The 22,115-nt window shown below is 40.8% G+C and overlaps 1 long non-coding RNA gene across 1 annotated transcript in view; it reads left to right on the plus strand.

Annotated features, from left to right (window-relative positions):
- The window catches only part of LOC119804619, a 110,719-nt gene that overhangs the window by 20,186 nt on the left and 68,418 nt on the right, over nucleotides 1-22,115 (plus strand). Inside the window, exon 2 of the long non-coding RNA XR_005283830.1 lies at nucleotides 8,014-8,136. This is a non-coding gene — a long non-coding RNA (uncharacterized LOC119804619). The remainder of the gene's footprint in view (nucleotides 1-8,013; nucleotides 8,137-22,115) is intronic.

Raw genomic sequence — 22,115 nt, forward strand, 5'->3', positions numbered from 1 at the left:
GACAGAAAGAAAACATTGTGTATGGACAGAGTGTGCAAAGCAGATCTGCCTTGATGGATACCACTTTTTTTTCTCTTGCTTTCATGTAGCCTAGGCTGGTTTTGAACTCCTGAGCCTCCTGTCTCCATTTCCCAAGAGCCATGAAACTAGCCATGCACTACCATGCCCAGCATGCCCTACGATTTCTCATATAGTGTGGGTGGGACCTGTCACTGTTCCCTTATCCTGAACTGTATTAAGGATCTGGACCTTGAGTGATTTTGCTTTGTTTGCTGGGAGGATTATTTAAGTGAGTTCTGATCGTCTACGTCTGGACAACAACACTGAACTCAGAGGAGACTATCTCTCTGCTTTCTGGACACTGTGATTGAGGACAGTGGGTCATGTGAAGGCTCCATGTTCTGTGTTAGGACATAATACATGAAGGATTCCTGGCTTGGGCAGGACCCATGTTCACTGTGCTGGCAGTGATATCCATATAAGCTTTCTTCTATTTGCTCATCTTTTTGTTTTGAAACAGGGTCTTGCTATGTAACTAGGGCTGGTCTGGAACTCATTATATAGACCAGGCTGATACTGACCTTTTGCTGATAGACCTGCTGTTGCCTCCCACGTGCCGCAATTACAGGCATGCATTACCGTACCTGGTTTGATATCTCCTCCCTTTTCTGCCTTCCTCTTCTTGTTTATAGAGAGGGTCTCGTATAGCCCTGGCCATCCTGGAACTCATTCTGTATAGCAGACTGGCCTTGAACTCACAGAGATCTGTCCAGCTCTGCCTTCCGAGTGCTGGGATTAAAGGCATGTGCCACTGTGCTGTGCCTTTGAGCTCTGTTCTTGATACAGATGCCGATTAGTTAGAAAACAAGCCAGTCAAGAAAAAAATTGACTGTTCAAACCAAATTTGATGAAATAACGTGAAAAATTTAGCTACAAGCTTGGCATAGTAGAATGTATTTGTAATCACAGTACTCCTAAGACAGAGGCAAGAGTTAGATAAGTTCAGAATCATTCTTGGATACATAAGTAGTTTGAGACCACCCTGGGCTGCATGAGATACTGTCTCAAAAATATTGCTATAAAAATCCTTTAAAGATAATTAACAAAGAGAATTAAATAGTTCATTAGCCAGGATCAAGTGAGATTCATCCATGAAATCTGATAGTTACATATGATATATATATATATATATACACACACATACATATATATATGTATGTATTAACATTTGTATATATATATTTACTTATGTGCTAGGAATAAAATTCAGGACCTTGTACATGCATATTCTAAGCACATGCCATATCACTGTATGCACCTAGCTCCTTTTAATAGTTACTGAGTTAATAGATGAAAGATAGAAAACCATATAACCCTCCTAAGTTATTGAATTTATTACTATTAATTTGTCTGGGTGTGCACATGTCAGAAACACATGTGCTGGTCAGAGAACAACTTACAGGAGTCAGTTTTCTCCTTATAATAAAAGGGAATTCATGCTTCCTATTGGAAACTTAGCCAGCTACCAGGGATAGTGAGATCATAGATCATTTCTTTTTTCAAGACAGGGTTTCTCTGTGCAACAGTCCTGACTGTCCTGGAACTATCTCTGTAGACCAGGTCAGCCTTGAACTCACAGAGATCCACCTGCTTCTGCCTACTGAGTGCTGGGATTAAAGGTGTGCGTCACTACCACCAAGCTGAGATCATGGATGGATCTTTTAGGAGAAACTAAAACCATCACTTTATTAAACCAACATCATTCTTAAATTGTATTGTGTACTTAGGAGTATATATGTATATACATATATGTATTTAATAATAATTAATGAGGAAAGGCTGTGAATTTGAAAGAGAGAAAGGAGGGGCATATGGGAGGACTTGGAGTGAGGAAAGAGATGGGGAAATGGTATAATTATATTATAATTCACAAAAAGATTAGAAATAATAAAAATGTCATCCCTTTCCCTATGTGCCAATTAGCTAGCTAAAGCAGAATGTGAAGTTGAGCTCCCACCAATGGGATGAAACACAGTCACCACGATAGTCATAGATAAAAGATGGAAATCATCTTGGTAGAGTGTACTTGGTAGCCCAGTTTGGGTAATGGTACAAAACGAATTGTTTTTTTTTTTTTCAATAGCAGTTGCTGTGCTTGGAGAGAGAACTCAGTGGTCAAGAGCACTGGCCATGCTTTCAGAGGTCCTGAGCTGGATTCCCACACTGTGGCTTACAACTGCTTGTAACTCCAGTTCCAGGGCATCCAACGCTCTCCTCTGGCCTCTGCTGGCACCAGACATACACGTGTTACAAAGACATACATACAGGCAAAACAACCATATGCAGAAAATAAAGTAATAAAAAAATTAGAAAAAAGAATCTCCTTGCTGGGCACCCATATTATTCTTTGTATCTAACCCTGCTGAGCCATCTCAGTAACACCCATATTATCATTTTAATTAATGTGCTCTGAGAATAATCTGGACTAATTCAGTGCGTATTTATGATACCAATCTTTTTGAGACAGGATCTTGCTGCCTGATGCTGGCTGGCCTGGAACTCGCTGTATAGACCAGGCTGGTCTTAAACTCGAGGTGAGGGCCTGGATCTTCTGTCTCTTCCAACCAATTCCTGGGATTATAGGTATGTGCCACAGTGTTGGCTGATACGATTTTTTTGAAACTTTTAACTAAATAGGGACAGATGGATGTTGCCTTAACATGATTAAAAAATAAAAAACAGGCCTCAAGTAAAAAGCCAGAATCATATTTTATTTTTTTCCTCCTGTGTGTTCTTCTGTGATGAATAAAACACTAAGGCAGATGCTGCAAATTGGAATGAAAAAAAAATCTTTTAACTTAACCATCTACTGGGACAGAGAAAAATCAGTATCAGTGTCTGAGTGAAGACATGTTGCTGCTCCTACCAGTGGGTTTGTTGTGTAAATAACACTGCCATGGGAGAGCTTTAACAGGTTTGGGAGGCCCTAGATGGGCTGGAAGTAGAGCAGCTGGCTCAGCAGGAAGGGTCAGTATTTCTGTGTGGGCTGATAATGTTAGCTACCACAGTAAATTACAAAGCAGACTCAAGAGATATTATGTAATGAGTGACCTGGAGCTGGTGGCTGTGTGTGTGCTTGAGGGAGGGAGAGATAGAGACAGAAACAGAGACAGAGACAGGGAGACAGACAAGAGAAGGGTTGCTAACATAAAGCCTGTGTGATACATGAAATATTTATAAGGAGGGACACAAGGGGGCTTATGGAATAACTAGGATAGATGAATCCTTAAGGAATAGGTAAGGGGTTTAGTGCTCACTCCATACTTTCTTTTCCTAGGGTCCTACTGTTGGTTTTGGGGGCGCTTTTTGTAGTTGGAGAGATCAAATCCAGGCCCCGTATATACACTGTATCTCTAGTACTGTGCTTTGCTGTGATAACATCCTTTGACTCCAAACTTGGCCTTGCATCAGTCATTGAGATTATTCTGTTTTTGCTTTGCTCCCATTTTCAGGTGTATATAGTGTCTATGTTCTTTCCATTCTACAAGCTTTTGGTGTTTCAGGCTGGCCTCAAACTTGATGTAGTAGTAGTAGTAGTAGTAGTAGTAGTAGTAGTAGTAGTAGTAGTAGTACAAACTTGATGTAGTAGTAGTAGTAGCAGCAGCAGCAACAACAGCAGCAGCAGTAATTCTGATTCTCGTGTCTCCACCTTCTGAATGCAGGGATTACACGGATGCACCACTATGCCTAGATTATGCGGTACTGGGAACTGAATGCTGGGCTCAGTACATGCTAGGCAAGCTTTCTGTCAAGTGAGCTACCACTCCACCCTGGAACCTAAGGTCCTATTCATGTTAGGCAAGAATTACATCCTGAACTGTGTCCCCAGTCCTTTTTTTTACCTTTTTATTTTGAGGCTTAATCATACTATTGCATTCACACTGGCTGTGAACGGAGTCAGTCACCCACTGGCCTTGAACTTGGGATCCTCCTCCCTCAGCCTCTTAAGTAGCTAGGGTTTTAGGCCTGTGCCACCTAGGCCCAGTTTCTATATTCTGAAACTCCTAACCACTTTATTATTTTTTTGTGCGTGGTTAAGAGTTGAAGAATGTGGTAGATTTATAATGAAACCTATTGAAGTCTGTCTAGTTCTTGGCCAGGCTGCCTGTCATCTCTTAGATAAAAATTGTCTAGTAGAATCTTCAGAAAGATCTATTAAATACAAAATTTCCACAGGTCTTGAATGTATAAAACAGAAATTTTGGTTAATTTTTACTGTACTTGTTTTTAATTTTTTAAAATTTTATTGTGTGTGCACATGTGTGTGCGCGTGCCAGTGTGTGTGTGTGTGTGTGTGTGTGTGTGTGTGTGTGTGTGTGTAGGTCAGAGAACAACTTGCAGGAGTCAGTTTTCTCCTTCCATCATGTGAATTCTGGGGATTGAACTCAGGTCGTCAGACTTGGTGCAGACACTTATACCCCTCCGAGCTATCTTATTGGCCTTCACTTACACTTTTTTTTTACTTGACTTTCTTTTCAATTGATTCACCCCACACCTTTCTTTCAAGTATATTGGTCCCTTCTATTTTTCCTTTCTAATAGGTCCTTATTATATTTTGGCATACAGTTATTTTATTTTTCTTTAGGAGGTAGAGTCTCATTGGGTTACCCAGGCTGACCAGTAACTTGTGATATTTCTGTGATATTCAGAATTCAGCCTCCTGAATTCTGGGATTTCAGGCCTGCCTAATTGTGCCTGGCTGACTGACTATATTTGGATCTTTTATCATCAACATCTGTTTGCTTTAGCTTTGTTCCAGAGTCAACTGTCAATGAGTTACCAACACAAGTTTGTTATTTTCTTCTAGAAAAGGCCAATCAAGGATCAGTGGTTGGGGCAAAGAAAAAGATTTATGTGGAAAACTAGGAAACAAAGAACTTGAAGGGTACCAGGCATAGTGGGCCATGCCTTTTGTACCAGCACTTAGAAGGCAGGCAGGGGTATCTCTGTGAGTTCGAGGTCAGTCAGGTCTACAGAGTGAGTTCCAGTACAGGCAGGACTACACAGATGTTGCAGGATATTTGTTCACACTGTGTGAAGATATGTCTGTGTTCTGCCTCATCTACCTAAGGCACCTGATTGGTTTAATAAAAGCTGAATGGCCAATAGCTAGGCAGGAGGGGATAGGCAGAACTTCTGAGCAGAGGTAGAAACTCTGGTAAGAAGACAGGTGGGAATTGCCAGTGAGACACATAGGAAGTCAGACGTACATTTTGGAGGAGAGGTAACAAGCTTCATAGCAGAACATAGATTTGTATAAATCGGTTAATTTACGTTATAAGAGTTACTTGGAAACTAGCCTAAGTGAAGGCCAAGCTTTCATAATTAATCAGAAGTCTCTGTGTCGTTATCTGGGAGCTGGCAACCCAAAGAAAGTCTGACTACACACAGAGAAACTCTGTCTTGAAAAAACCAAACCAACCAAACCAAACAAAACAAACAAATGAATGCAACATAAATCATGTTAGAGAGCTCAGGTTGCCAAAGGGAGGAACTGGGGGCAATGGGCAGGAAAGATTTGATGCCTGGATATCTCCAAGGTCTGTTCCAACAATCTGGACCAGGATGTTGTTTTAATCATTCTTATCTTGCTGTGCTCATCCTTGAAGGAGGAGAGATTCAGTAACTTGAGGTCAAATCAACCTTGTGCAGTTCTGAACAAACCGTTTTTTTAATATGTCTCATCTATTCTACATGAAATATTGAGAAGATACAGTCTGACCTAAAAGCCAAGGCAGTCAAGGAGACGTGCAATTGAAATGCAGAGAGGCCAAGCTTTTCTACTGAGTTAGTCACTCATTGGACATCTGCCGGGCTCAGTGCTTTCATCAAAAGTGGACTCCATGTTCCTGAAAAGTAACCTAGGCAACCGCTATTCTCATTACCCGCACAGCAGAAGTGGTGTTGACAGCAAGGCTAATGGGAAACTAATAATATATTGCCCAGCTGCATGACCTCCAAAAATTAAGAATTTTAAACTCAACTGAAAGCAAGGGAAGCTGGCAGGTTTATCGAGGTTTTCCCTCAGTTACAAATGTTCCTGAGTACATGGCAGGATCTTTTAGTATGTACATTTAGATGTTATTTTGTTACTGAGCGTTCTGCTTCAACTGTGATAAATTTAAACATGACTTCTGTGCCATAATTTGTTTTTTCTTAACTTCTCTTCATTGTCATTCTTTCTGTCTTTTACCTGTTTGTTTGTTTTTGCAATCCTGAGGATTGAACCCAGGCTCTTCTGTATGCTAGCTCCACTATCTCCCAGCTCAGTTCATTTTGACAGAGTATCACTAAATTGCTGAAGTTGGGCTGTAAACATGCATGACTCTTGCAAACACGTGTGCCCCCTGCCGTGGTCTCCCCAAGCAGCTGGGATTACAGTCACAGGCCTCTAGTCTTAACTTCTTTTTTTGTTTGTTTGTTTGTTTGCTTGTTTGTTTTTTGAGAGAATTTCTCTGTGTGGCTCTGGCTATGCTGAAACTCGCTCTGAAGGCCAGCCTGACCTCAAATGACCTCAAACTCAGAGATCCGCCTGCCTCTCTCCCAAGTGCTGGGATTAAAGGTTTGCTCCACCACTGCTCAGTTTAGTCTTAATTTCTTATTTTTATTTATCTATTTACTTCGAGTCTCATGTGGCCCCTACTGGCCTTCAATTTGATGTGTAGCTGAGAATGACCTTGACTTCCTCATGCTCCTGCCACGGACTAAGAAGGCTTGAGTACCTTTAATTTAGTATTCTCATCTGAGATGATTTTGGCCTTTCCCTTCATTGTCTTTCTTGAGTTCAGTCAGCATTCATTTCATATTTTCCTATTTCTATCTTGGATTTTTCCATTTCTCATGGTTTGTTTAGAAGGCATTTATTTTTATTTTATTTGTATGGGTGTTTTTGCGTGCATGTTTGTGCGTGCCTGGTACCTGTGGAGACCCAAAGAGGGTATTGGATATCCTGAACTGGAGTTACAGGCAGTTGTAAGCCACCATATGGATGGTAGGAATCAAACCTGGGTCCTCTGTAAGAACAAGTACTCTTAACCACTAAACCATCTGATCAGCCCCAATTTCCCACGTTTGGTTGTTTTATATTTCTGTTGATTGTTTAATGATATTAATTTGTCTTCTCCTCTGCTTTGTGGTTCTTTTGATCACAGGATGATTATTTACATCCACTAGAGAAAGGTTGGACTCTAAGAGGCTGGGGCCCAGTGGTAGGGTAGAGCCCCTACTTGTCTAGCATGTGTAAGGCCTTGACATCAATTCCCAGCACATCCTACAGGCACTAAATAAATAAAGAGAAGCCTATAAAAACGTCTGGAGAGATGTCCCGGTAGTTAAGAGTATTGTTTCTCTTCTAGAAAACCTGGGTTTAATTCCCTGGACCCACCTGGCAGCTCACAACCATCTGGAACTCCAGGTCTAGAGAATGAGATGCTGTCTTCTGGCTTCCCTGGCCTCCAGACACGCACATGGTGCACAGACAGACAGGAAGGCATAGTGCTCAGGCAGAGAAAGTAAAAATATGTACACCTTTAAAAAAAGTTTTGACTCAGTGGAGTGTACTGTCACAAACGTCTGGTACCAGCACTCAAGAGGTGGAGGCGGGAGAATCAGGTGTTCAAGGAAGTCCTTGGCTATATATCAAGTTCAAGGCCATCATGAGACCCTGCCTCAAAAACAAAAGGAAGCAAGCAAGAAATAAAGAAATAAAAGGGAAAAGAAATATAAAATTAGGGCCAAGGGCATGGCCCGGTGGGTATTGGAGCTTGCTGCTAAGTCTGAAAGCCTGGATATGACCCCTGGGTCCTACACAGTAGGAGGAAAGAACTGACTTCGGCAAGTGTCCTCTGACATCCACTTGTGAGTTGAGAGTCCCTGTCCCCCAAAGTTAAAAACAACAAGGTAATGAAAAGTTTGACTCTTGATTTTCTGTTCTCTTATTGTACCCTCATACAGATGCTGTGGGTTCTTCTTCTCATCACAATAACATGTCCCCAAGTTTCCTGGAATTATGGGGCCAAAATTTGGATGCCTTATTTGGTTGATTAGCTCAAGAGCACCCTCTTCTGTTGGTACAAGGTACAGTTTTGTTCACTAACCCTAGCTCTGGGAGAAGGGCCATGGGATTGATGGCTGTGGTGCTAGTCTACCAGCAACCATGTTTCTATCTTCCTGCCTTGATAAGATTCCTAGTTCTTATTGAGTGCTCTCATGCACTAGGCCCGACCCATGTTCTGAGTATTCACTTGGTTAGGGTGGCCTTTTTCCTTTCAAGTGCAAGCTGTAGGTGAGGGTATGTTTTGCTTCTGATCGTCCTCTGCAGAGCTCCCTTCTCTTTCTTACATTTCCTGAATGACAGTTCAAAGAAATGGAATAATATATGCGCTGTTGTGTAACTGTTTTCTGGATACAATTTCTTCAGTGTTTATCTGTGCCCTAAGTAGCATGTATCCTCAGTAGTTTATTCTTCTTATAAGTGTATAATCTTCCATTGTATAAATATCCCATATTTTTGTGGGTGACAGTTCTGTGGCCTGAGCAGACTGTGGGGCCTCTGGCAGTGGGACCAGGATTTATCCCTAGTGCATGAACTGGCTCTTTGGAGCCTGTTCCCTTTGGAGGGATACATTGCTCAGCTTTGATGCAGTGGGGAGGGGCTTGATCCTGCCTCAAATGACATAGCAGACTTTGTAGACTCCCCATGGGAGGCCGTACCCTTTCTGAGGAGTGGATGGAGTGTTGGGAGGGGAAGGTGAGGGGGAGTGGGAGGAGGGGTGAAAGAGAGGGGGAAACTGTGGTTGGTATGTAAAATGAAGAAACAACTTTTAAATTTAAAAATAAACGTTTTAAAAAAAATAAATATCCCATATTTTCCTCACTCATACACATGATGGCCCATTCCCAATATTTGGCTATTATCTGGAATTGTTTTATTGGTGTAGGGAATTGAACTTCATACATATGAACTGTACTACTGTACTCTGCCTATTATGAATAATGCCATTATGAAGATTTGTGCACAAGTTTTTTGTACAAACATATGTTTCATTTATGTTGGGTATATACCCAGAGGTTGGAGTAGTAGGACATAGAAGAGCTTGTATGTTTGGTATTTTGAAGAATAGCTAAATGATATTTCAGAGTGCTTGTATGAGAGACCAGGGATGTTGTAGGAGGCCACTTGTTTGTTTCCGGCTGTTCAGCACTGAAATAATCACTCAGAAACTATATTATTTGCAACACTGTTTGACCAATAGCTTAAGCATATTTTTGGCTAACTCTTACATCTTAGTTTAACCCATTTTTATTAGTCTTTATATTGCCACTTGGCTGTGGCTTACCTGCAAGATTCTGTCTTGCTGTCTGTGTTTGGTGGGGCTCCATGGCTTCTCTCTGACTCTGCCTTCTTTCTTCCAGCATTCAGTTTAGTTTTCCCTGCCTAGCTCTACTCTACCCAATCACAGGCCAAGGCAGTTTCTTTATTCATTAACCAATAAAAGCAACACATATACAGGAAGACTTCTACACCATTTTCCTTTTTCTGTTTAAACAAAAAGGGAAGTCCTTTTGTCTTCGTCTTGCTTTTATTGGTTAATGAATAAAGAATCTAGACCTATAGCAGGGCAGAACAGAGCTAGGTGGGGAAAACTAAACTGAATTCTGGGAGAAAGAAGGTGAAGTGGGGAGACACCATGTAGCTTCCAGAGGGGAAAGTTGTGAGCTGCTAGTTGGAACCTTGCCAGTAGACCATGAACCTCGTGGTAAAATATAAAATAGTAGAAATGGGTTAATTTAACATGTAAGAGCTTGCCAGAAATATGCTACAGTAATTGGCCAAGCAGTTACTACAGTTTCTGTGTGGCTATTTTGAGGCTGAGCAGCCGAAAACAAACAAGCAGCCTCCTACAACACAGGGGTGTGGCTCAGTTGGTAAAATGCTTGTGTAGCATGCATGAGGACCCTGCCGTTCCCCACTACCACATAAATTATGTGTGCTGATGCATGCCTACAATATCAGCACTTGGGGGTGGGTAGGCAGGAGGATAAGGAACTTAAGGTCATACTTGGCTAAATAGTGAGTTTGAAGCCAACCTGGAATACATGAGACCATGTCTAAAAAACAATACAAAACAAAAATAGTTGTGCCATTTTATCCTACCAGCAAGGTCTGACAGTACTCAAATGTCACATTTTCAACATTTGTTATTTTTTAAATTGTAGCCATCCTGGTCTTATACCATTATCATTTTCATTTGTATTTCCTTAATGATTACTTCTGTTGAACATCTTTTCAAGCCTTATTGACTACTTGTACTCTCTGTTTTTGAGACAGGGTCTTACTATGTAGCCCAGGCTGACCTCAGATTCACAGAGATCTATCTGCCTCTGCCTCCCAAGTGCTGGGATTAAAGCATTTGTATAATTTTTATTGTTTTATATTTATTTATTTTGGTCTTCTGACACAGTGTCTTACTATACCAGACTGGTCTTGAACTTTCAGTAATCCTCTTGAGTTCTGGGATTATAGGATTGTGCCTCCTTGTCCAGCTTATCTCCAATATTCTTTATGCATAAATATAATGTCATATAATATTTACAAATACTTTCTCATTCTGTTGGCTTTCTTTTAATTGCCTCTTTTGCTTACCTCTTAGAGGTGGAGTTTTGTTATATATAGTCCAGTCTGGTCTGAAATGTAGCACAGACTGGCCTCTAACAAACTGTCTTCAGTCTCCTGAGTGTTGTGATTATAGATGTGCACCACCATACACAGCTATCTTCTCACTTAAAAAAATGTTCCATTGGGCTGGAGAGATGGCTCAGAGGTTAAGAGCATTGAGTGCTCTTCCAAAGGTCCTGAATTCAATTCCTAGCAACCACATGGTGGCTCACAACCATCTGTAATGGGGTCTGGTGTCCTCTTCTGGCCTGCAGGCAGAACACTGTATACATAATAAATAAATAAATATTAAAAAATGTTCCATTCATTGTGTGTGTGTGTGTGGGGGGGTGGGGATCAGATGGCAACTTGCCAGAGTAGGTTCTCTTTTTTCACAGTGTGGACTCTGCGGGTTGAAGTCAGGCTGTAAGAACTGACTGCAAGGGCCTTTACCAACAGTGTCATCTCACTAGCCCTCTTTTCCTTTCTTTCATTGTGTTGAGTGTTTTTAGCATGCTCCATCCTATTTTTTGAGACAGGGTCTCCCACTGAACCTGGAGCTCACTGGCTTGTCAAGAATTGCTGGCCTTTCCAATGTTAGGAATACAGATTATATACCACGACTTCTAGTGCCCTGTGGGCCCTAGGGGTCTAAACTTAGGTCCTCATGCCTGCATAGTAAGTACTTTGCCAACTAAGACATCTTCCCAGTCCTTTTTTGAGTTAGAGTCTCACATAGCACAGGCTGAGTTTAAGCTATGTAAGTGATATTGACCTTGAACTCTTGATCCTTCTGCCTCTACCTCCTGAGTGCTGAGATTACAGGTATGTGTTCCTATAACGGGCTCACTGGTTGTTTCGATGCTGTGTCTAATGACATATTATCTAAACCAAGGATTTTAAAGCTTTGTTCATTCTTCTAAAAATGTTTTAAGTAGCTAGAGAGGTGGCTCATCAGTTAAGAATGTACTGTGCTTCCAGAAGATCCAAGTTCAATTCCTAGCACCCACATCGGACAGCTCACAACTGCCTGTATCTCCAGCTCCAGGGCAATCGGATGCCTCTCTCCTCTTTGAGCACATGCACATGGATACACACATACACATAAATAAAAGGAATCAAAATAAACAAATTAAATTCTGTCAATTTTGTGTGTACATGTGCAGTGTGCATGTGTGAGATGTGTCTGTTTGTGGTGTATGTCCATATGTGTGGACAGCTATGCGCACATCGTGGGTCTCCTGGAAGTCAGAGGACTCTCTAGCATGTTCTCCTCTATCACTGTTTGCCTTGTTCTTCTGAAGCAGCAGCTCTCTAGGAACCTGGAGCCCTTTTGGCTAGACTGGCTAGAATGATTCTTTTGTCACCGCCCCCTGCAGCACTGGAGTGACAGGCACACTTGAGATGTGCCTGGCCTTTTACAAAGTGCCGGTGTCCACACAGGTCCTCACGGTTGCACCCCAAGCCCTGAGCCCTCTCCCCAGCACCTTTATTCACGTTTGACTCCTCACCCGAGAAAATTTTACACAACAGCTGGTATATAAAATAGATCTGTGTCAAGAAAACATTTGTTGATAACAAATCATAAAGTAGGCCAAGCATGGTGGTACACAAGTTTTTAAATCTCAGCATTGAGGGGCAGAAGCAGGTGGATCTCTGCGAGTTTGAGGCCAGTCTGGTCTACACAGTGAGTTCCAGGTCAGCCAGGGTGATAGAGTGAGACCCCAGCTCAAAAATACGAGGAAAAAAAATCTATTTTACTTATAATTAAATTTATACTTTTTTGTATACATGTAATTTTACCATTAATTAAAGACAAAATAAAATTTGCATACTAATGAGATGCCTGTTTATTTTTACATAAAGAATTAATTCTTGGCTGGATATTTGATATTGCAGAATGTAGATCATCTTCAAGATTTTTCATAGTTGATTGATACTTTGATTTTATAATTCTCATGCTGAAACTGCCTCCTTGTATAAATCTGTAGTATAAAATGGGAGAAGTATATTTAGAGCCATTTCAGAAATTGTTGGAAATTTGGTTCTAATTCCAAGACAAATGCACTTAATTTTTTAAAAAATAAAACTTTAGTGAGAAACTAAAACAGCTATTTCTACTTTTCTTTTTTAACGTGTGATATATTTTATTTATTTCATGTGCATATATGTGGTAGTCATTGTGTGCCACTGTGCACACATGGAAGTCATTCACAGGTGGAGGTCAGATGCAACGTTTGGGAGGAGGGCTTGCTCTTTCTAATATGTGGGTCTTGGGGCTCAAGCTCAGGTTGCTAGCCTTAACAGCAAGTGCTTTCACCCACTGAATCATCTTGCCAGCCAAAGAACATTCTTAAAAACCCAAGATTCTAACACACTATAACTCAAATATGGCATGTTGAGGAATAATGGTAGAGAAAGACTTAAAATGATTTGCTTTCTGTAAATAAAACTATATCCCTTTAAGAGCAGGGAAAATGTGCATGTACACTAAAAAAAATACTGCAATTCATAACCGACAGCAGCGTTGGATCTGAGCCAAGATGTTTCAGGCTGCCTTCTTTAGCTTTCCATGCTCCAGTGACATGCTCAGTGTAAAGTATGCATGTCGTGTGTGCAGAATCTAGGCAGCCATGAAGTGCCACTGTGCAGCACCGACAAACTGTGCCAGAAACACCTCAGATTGGTGATGCGTTTTAGTCATTGAGCATTCCGAAACCTTTTCCTGTTGCTAAACTTTTCTTTCTACATTGTGAATCCACATTATTCGTGACATAAATGTTCGGAGCTGCTGTACCTTCTTGTGAGTGCTGTGGCAATGCCTCTAGCAATGCTGTTGGTTTTGTATTGTTTTTGAGACAAGGTCTCACTATGTATGTAGCCTTGGCTGTCCTAGAACTCAAACTGCGGACCAGGCTGTTTTCGAACTCACAGATATCTTCCTGCCTCTACCTCCCAAGTGTGGGATTTGAAGACATGAACCAGGGACTGGAGAGATGGCTCAGTGGATAAGAGCACTGACTGCTCTTCCAGAGGACCCAGGTTCAGTTCCCAGAACCCACATGGCAGCTCACAACTGTCTAAAGATCCAGTTGCAGGGTATCTGACACCTTCACACCAATGTACATAAAATAAAAAGTTAAATAAACCTTCAAAAAAATAAAAAAAATAAAGATATGAACCATCAAGCCCACCTTCTAGAAATACTTTATTATCCAGCTATCTATCTATCTATCTATCTATCTATACACAACACACACACACACACACAACACACACACACACACTTGCAGGAGTCAGTTCTTTCCTGATATCAAGTGGATCCCAGGATCTAACTGATGTCATCAGGCGTGGCAGCAAGTGCTAGATCTTGCAATGCTTTCTAATTTATTTTATGTGATATTAGGATGTGTGTATAAAGTTTATATTGGATAGAGCCTTAGGGTTTCTATTGTGTGACGAGACACCATGACCATAGCAACTCTTCTGAAGGAAACTGTTTAATTGGGGCTGGCTTCCAGTTTCTGAGGTTTCATCCATTATCGTCATGGTGGGACATGGTGGCATGCAGACAGATATGGTGCTGGAACTGAGAGTCCTACATCTAGATCTGCAGGAAGTAGGAGCAACTGTGTGTCACATTGGGAGTAGTCTGAGTATGGGAGACCTCAAAACCTGTCCCCTACAGTGACATACTTCCTCCAACAAGGCCACACCTATTCTAACAAGGCCACACCTCCTAATAGTTTCACTACTTATGAGCCAGTCATTCAATCACATGAGTCTGTGGGGACCATGCCTATTCAAAACACCACAGAGAGTGTTTAAATGGCATACTATTCCTCACCGTTTTGTTTTGTGTTTGTTTTTAAGGCAGGATATTATGTAGCCAAAACTGGTCTGAAATTCACTATATACTCAAAAATGATCATGAATTCTTGATTCTCTTGCTTCCAAGCATTGGTATTACAGGCAGACATGCCCAGTTTTATCCCAGGTTTTAAATATTTCTATAAATTTTTATAATACATACATTTCTTAACTAAAGCAACTGTGTGTGCACCTGCACATGTATGAGTGAGCATAGTCTAACAATCTGTTTTTAATTGATGCATTTAGTAAAATTACAGTTAATATAATTTGGTGTACATTAATTGATCTTTTTAATGTACTATCTCTCTGTGCCACCTGTTCTGTGTTTATTTTCTTCCTTCTAAATCTGTGTGGTTAAGGTTTTAAAATTATTCAGGGAATAGGGGCTGAGTACATCAGTGTATGGGGCTTTCTTAGCTTGTATGAAGCCTCAGGTTTAATTTCTAGGAGCTGAACAAATTTATTTCCTACTTTATTTATTTATTTATTTATTTTTATTTTATTTTTTTATATTTTTTTAATTTTTAAATTTTTTTTTTATTTCCCACTTTTATAACTCCTTAAATTACACCCTTTAAAAACTTTTTGGGAGGTTATTGTGGTGGTACAAGCCTTTAATCTTAGCATTCAAGAGGCAGATACAGGCAGATCTCTGTAAGTTCAAAGCCAGCTTTGTCTACATTGAGAGTTCCAGGCCATCCAGAGCTACACAATGAGAACCTATCTAAAAAAAAAAGTTTTTTTTTTCAGTTGTGACGGCACATAGAATCTGAAGAGTCAGAGAGGCAGGAGGCTCACAACGTTGAGAACAGCCTAGGCTACCCATTCTTTTTTTTTTTTTATTTTTAGGCTACCCATTCTTAAGGAGTAGTGGCATACTACTTTAATCCCAACACTCAGGAGGAAGAAGCAGGTAGATCTTTGTGAGTTCAAGACCACTGTGGTGAGTTCCAGGCAGCCAGTGCTACATAGTGAGACCCTTTCTCAAAAGCAAGCTCTTTGACGGTTTTATATATTTATATAAGGAGTTTTGGTTATTTTCACTCCCTGTTGGTCTACAACAAGGTCAAGAACCCTCAAGAGATAGTCCCTGGTGGGAGGAGACCTACTTTTATAGTTTCTCTAAATAATCAGTTTCTTTGTTTTTCATTCCTGCTGTAATCTGAGCTTCTGCCTGGAATCAGCCTCATTTTGCCTTGAGAACAGTGTTTAAAACTTTGTTCACTGAGTGACAAGAAATGCTACCATGGGAAACTGGTATTCAAATATATCCCAGTGACATTCAATTATAGGTGGACAGTCATTTCCTTGTAACATATTTTTTTCTTTTCTCTTGTGAGGTAAGGTGTCACTGTTGTGAACTGAATTTCCCAGAAAAAAAATGTTCATGCTTGTAACAAATGGAGCCCTGTACAGAAAACCACAGTCAATCAAAATGCAGAGTAGTGGAATCTGGTCCTAATGGATGTAACTACAAAACTCCCACAGCTAACGTTCAGGGAACATTGCTGAAGAGGGGGCAGAAAGATTGTAAGAGCCAGAGGAGCAGGGAGTTTGCTGTGGGATGGTGTCTTAGTAACATCAGAAGGTGCGTCCACGGTCTCACCGGCATGATTGCCCAAACACGTGCTGAACTAGAATGCTAACAATGAACATGTCAGACTGTTTGGGAGGAGAGGGGGCACGTAGCTTCAACCCCACACAAAGAGCTACAGGCAAGTGAGCAAATATGGGAGAGGGAGAAGTGGTACTCCCCAGAAAAGAGCACTCCACTGGTTGTCCAATGCCAAACGGTCAGCCCTGAAAACATGCATACAAATAATGCTATATAGATTCAACAGGTTATATTTGGGAATATATATGCATATACAAACACATGTATGCAATAACAATTGATGAACAAAAAGGGCATGAATTTGAAGGAGAGTGGAGAGGAATATAGGAGAGGATTTGGAGGGAGGAAAGGGGAGAGAGAAATGTAATTAAAATGCAATCTCAAAAATAAACAACAAAAGCTATGCATGTATTAAATATTCTATAGGGCTGCTTGATTGAGAATAGGAATGTTACAGGTCAGGAGCCCAGATTATCTTAGACTACCTTAGTTCCCTAAATAGCCATTTATTGCCCCTATGTATGTTACCTAACTTTTTTGTGACTATTAGGTGAATGTTTTTGGAGTATATAGACTTCCTAGCTTCCAGTAACTCAAAGGCTAAAAATTTCACCAGATAACATCTGAAGCCTATTACAAATTGCCCTGTTTTACTATAACTGGCATATTTGATTTTTTATCATTGTATTTAAAGTGCCTTGATTTATGATATCTTTGTTCTATTACTATAAAACTTTATGAAATTATTGTTACATTGGAACATGATACTTGGAATAACATTAAGTCCGTGTTCCTGGGCCTGGGCTCACTCATATTTGGCTCCAGACTAAATGATCTATTTCCTTTGAGCTGTGAACTCTGTTTTTTGTTTCAGTCCTTTGTAGCCCTAATTGGTCTAGAACTCGCTACATAGCCCAAGCTGGTCTCAGACTTACATTAATCGTATTGCTTCAGCCCCCCCCCCCCAAGTGCTGGGTGACTTGGCCTACTCAATTGCCTGCCCACCTCCCTGTTAATCAGGACCTGAACCTGTTCTCTGCTTTCTCACCCCACAGGTGCACTCCACCGTGCAACACTTGTTTTCAGCCCGGAATCTTCTGTGGCTCTCAGTAGCAGCTCCCTCTGGATTCTATTACCTTCTTTATCAGTCCACTTCTGAATCTCTAGAATGTTGCTACAGCCTCATTAACTTGTATTCATGCTGTAACCACATATATGACTATATGAAAAATATCTGCTCTTTGCAGTATGAGAGTTAATGTTTATTATTTGTTCTTTTAAGATTATTTTTATTTCTTAAATTGTGTATGTGTGTTGCATGAAGATGTGGATGTGAGTGTAGGTGTGTGTGTTCACCAAAGGAGCTGGATTTCCTGTGTTATGCCCATGTTTCCGGTCCCCAAATGAATTCACAGAGCCAGATTTCCAATGCAAATTACATGAGGGTTTTTAATATGCAAACTTAAGTTTAGACCAACACCTTTCCAGCACCCCAGCATTGTTGGTGCTGAAAGTGTGGCAGGGAGCCCTAGGATGGTAGAACTTTTAAAGGGAAAACACCATAGTCAGAGGAGTTCATGTCCCATCGTCTTGGTATTGGCTAAGGAGGACATAGGGTAAGGTAGTTTCTCAAACCATTGGTCAGTTTTTGGGCACAAAACCCCAGTAAAGAGCCATAAATGACTGACAAGGTATCTTCAAGGACAGGATACCTTCTAGGGACATCTGGACCTCATTAAATTTTATAACTCTGCTCCCTAGCTCCTTAATTGACTATTTTCAGGGTATCCATTCAAATTCCGCTATTGCAGCACATTTCTGGTGCTGAGATTGCCCCCCCCCCCCCCCCCGCCAGCTCATTATATGGCTTAAGATCAAGCTCCTTCTTTAAAATGGAGTTTTCAAAGTCAGGTCCTCACACCTGCAGCTAGAAATGCAGGTGGTTGTGGGCTACCAGTTGTGGATGGCAGCATTTGAACTCTGGTCCTCTGGAAGAACAATAAATACGTGCTCTTAACTGCTGAGCCATCTCTCCAGCCCCGTATTTATTTATCAGTTATTTAGTAATTAATATTAGAATAGCCAGGCAGTGGTGGTACACACCTTTAATCCCAGCACTAGGGAGCAGAGATGAAGTGTTATTAGTAAGAACTCAGACGCAGAAATTGGGGTTTAACCTGAAGGTCAGAAAAGCAAAATGCCAGCCACTAGCTCTTACCTCCACCTCAGTCCAAAATGGCAATCCTGCCTCCAGGAATCTCAGAATAAGACTGAGACTAAGAGCTGTCTCCTCCCATTTTATAATCCTCTCTAGTGCTGAGAAAGGTGTGCACCACTTGGATTAAAGGCGTACACGGCCCGGTTTCTATGGCAAACTAGTGTGGGCACTGGGATAAGAGGTGTGTGTTACCACTGCCTGGTCTATAAGGCTGACCAGGGGGGCTGTTTTACTCTCTGATCTTTAGGCAAGCTTTATTTATTAAAATACAAATGAAACGCCACTATACAGAGGAAGGCTCTGTGAGTTTGAGGCCAGCCTCATCTACAGAGTGAGTTCCAGGACAGCCAGGACTGTTTCACAGAGAAACCCTGTCTTGAAAAACAAAAACAAACAAAACAAAACAAGATTAGAATAAAAGAACCCGTCTCAGACAGATTATCAAGGTAGGCAGGATTATCTGGCAAATTGCTGTCATCAAAACTGCCAGCCTTAGTGAATTTATTGTTATTCAGTAAATTCGATCTCAGAAATACATACTCCTTCTATGTGTGATTCTGGTATAGTGCTCTCACAGCAAATACCTTGAGGGTGCTAAGTATCTCTGTAGACAGATTCTATTCACATCCCTGTCTTCTGACTACAGTTGCTGTACCCAGTAAAATGACATTATCTTTTGTTGTTATTTTGTTTTTGCTTGTTTGTTTGTTTTTTGAGAGAGGGTTTCTCTGTGTAGCCTTGGCTGTCCTTGAACTTGCTCTGTAGACCAGGCTGGCTTCAATCTCATAGAGATCCACCTCCTTGCCTCTGCCTCCCAAATTCTAGGATTAAAGGTTTACAACTCCAACCCCCAAAAGTGATGATAATTATATCAAACCATAAATCAGACATTTCGTTCCTTTGTTTAAAACCTCCCTGTTGCTTTTTGAACCCAATAAAAATTAAAATCCTTACTTCACTGACTCCCTGGTTCCTGCTTTGATCTTATCAGGAACACTACAGCCAGATAGCTGCTGGCTATTTCTCAAATGTGTCAAATATGCTTCTGCCTTGGGGCTTCCCTCTTCCCCTCTTGCTCTCACTGCTCTTCACTAAGATATTTTCTAGCTCATTTGTGCAACTCCAAGTTTCTGCTTGAATTTTACCTGTCATAAGAAGGACTTTCCTGACCACGTTATGTAAAATAGCATTTCTCCCTTTATGCTTACTGAAACTCTTTTCAGTTATAATAAAAGATGTGTTTCGTTACTATATGCTTTGTACCTTGCATATATTAGCTACCTCCATTACCCTTCCCTGTCCCTGCTCCCCACCTTTTGCTGCTTCCCTGACTCCCTATAGACTATTCTGCCAATTTCATAACACACACATGCACTCACACACACACACACAGCACACACACACACACACACATTAAATCTGATTTCCCCATATGACAAATAACAGTTAACATTTTGCCTTTCTTCCTCCTTTCAACAATTAAAACAAAACCAACCAACCAACCAACCAACCAACCAACCAACCAACCAACCAACAAAAAAAGCACTCATTTCAAAAGCAATGAGAGATAGTTTATTCTGGAGCCAAATAAGAGTGACATGGCCCAGATTACAGATTTAGGTCACACGAATTTTACATTCCAACATGTTAACATTTTTTTCTTTACAAATTTATCTTTTCTTTGTGCATATGAATGTTTTGTCTATGTATATATGTGCACCACATTTGTGCCTGGTGCTCGCCGAGCCAGAAGAGGGCACCACTGCTCTGGAACTGGAGTTAAGGATACCCCTGAATATTTTGTCATGGAAACAATTTGAGCAAAAATTGACACAGAACTTTGAGATCCATGAGATAAACTTTTAGATCTAAAATGTTTCTGAAAACTTCTGTTTTAAAAGCTTATCACACAGCTTTCTGCTATTGGAAGATTGTAACACTCAGTAAGACTCACTTAAAGGGTTATTGAGTAGTTGAGAGTGGGCCTATCAATAGGATATTAGTACCCCTGTCTCTCCCTAATCCTCTTTTTTCCAGTTTCTAGCTGTTATGAGCTATGCAGCTTCTTCTACCATGTGCTTCTGCCTATCAGCCTTGCCTGTCAACCTTGCCACAGGCACAGAAACAGTGAAGCCAAATTTACCATGAACTGAAACCTCCACTGCCAGTGTGCACTCCTATAATCCTAGCCCTTGAGAGGATCAGAAGCTCAAGGCCTATGGCGAATTCAAGACCAGCCCAGACTATATAAGACCCTGTCTCAAAAAACCAAACCAAACCAAACCAAATGAAACCAAAATCTCCTCCAAAACTATGAACCCAAACAAACCATTCTGCTTTCATCCTTTCTGCTCTAATGGACCCTAGGCAAGTGTCTTCTCAGGCAGCTGTGACATTAATGAAAAACCAACTAACATAAAAATAAAGTGAAATAAAATTCAATGAGGAAAGAATAGTGCAGCATCTGTATAAAGGAAACTAAAGCTACTCAAAGCAACATAAAAGGACTAAATTTTGCAAAGATATTATCCCCAAGTTGATTCATAAAGTGACTGAAATTCTCATTTTAAAACCTCACACTACTTTTTGTGTAGTCAGAAAGATCTTAATGTTTTGTCTAAATTATATGTATTGAGGGAGCTTATGAAATCAAATTTCATACAAGGAAGACTAGGGTCTAGAGTCATAGCTCAGCCAGTAAACTGCTTGCAATCATGTAGACCTGAATTCAACTCCCAGCACCCAAATGTGGGGTCACATGATTGTAATCAGTCCTGGGGAGGTGGAAGCAAAAAGAATCCCAGGACACACTGGTTAACCACCGTAGTTGCATCAGTCGATCCCAGTTCTCCGTGAGAAATCCTGTCTCAAAAAACTAAAGTGGGTGGCTCTGTGCGCTGACATCCAGGGTTCATACACACATGCATACACTCAGGTACCCTCACATATGCACAGAAGTCTAGCTCTTCTGTACTTAAAAACAAATTGTAAGTTAGTCATTTTAAACTCATGATTCAATTAAATATAGTGTAAAACAATAAACTAACTACATATGATAATTTAGATTTTGGTAAAGGTAGCCTTTTGAAACCAGTAGTGAAAATATCAAATTGTCCAATAAAACGGTCTGGAAAATTGGCTGGTATTTTGAAAAAATAGAGATGCTTTTCTACCTCATTTCTTTTTTTTGTTTTGTTTTTTTTTATTGCTTTATAAATAATACCATTCAAAATTTCCACCTTGTCCTCTCCTCCCACTTCCCTCCCTCTCCCCTACTCTTCCTCCCCCTCTGATGGAGGATTCCCATTGGCTAATAAACAAACTGCCTTGGATTTTTGATAGGGCAAGATTTAGATAGGTGGAGTAGACAGAACAGGAAAAAGGAAGTGAAGTAGATGGCTCAGACAATTGCCCCACCTCTCCTCTCTGGGGCAGACTGCCATGCCTTTCCTCAGGGAGACAGATGCCATGAAGCCAGCCGCCAGGTCAGACATGCTGAATATTTCTCGTGGTGTTACATAGATTATTAGATATGGGTTAGTCAAGATGTGAGTAAGAGGCTGGAACTAATGGGTCAGGCAGTATTTAAAAGAATACAATTTGTGTGTTGTTATTTCGCGTGTTAAGCTAGCCAGTGGCCGGGAGCCAGGCGGGATGAAAAGCATGCCCTGCCACAGCTCATCACTACACCC

This window comes from Arvicola amphibius, chromosome X (genome assembly GCF_903992535.2).
Source record: "Arvicola amphibius chromosome X, mArvAmp1.2, whole genome shotgun sequence".
In the NCBI taxonomy this organism is placed as follows: Eukaryota; Metazoa; Chordata; class Mammalia; order Rodentia; family Cricetidae; genus Arvicola; species Arvicola amphibius.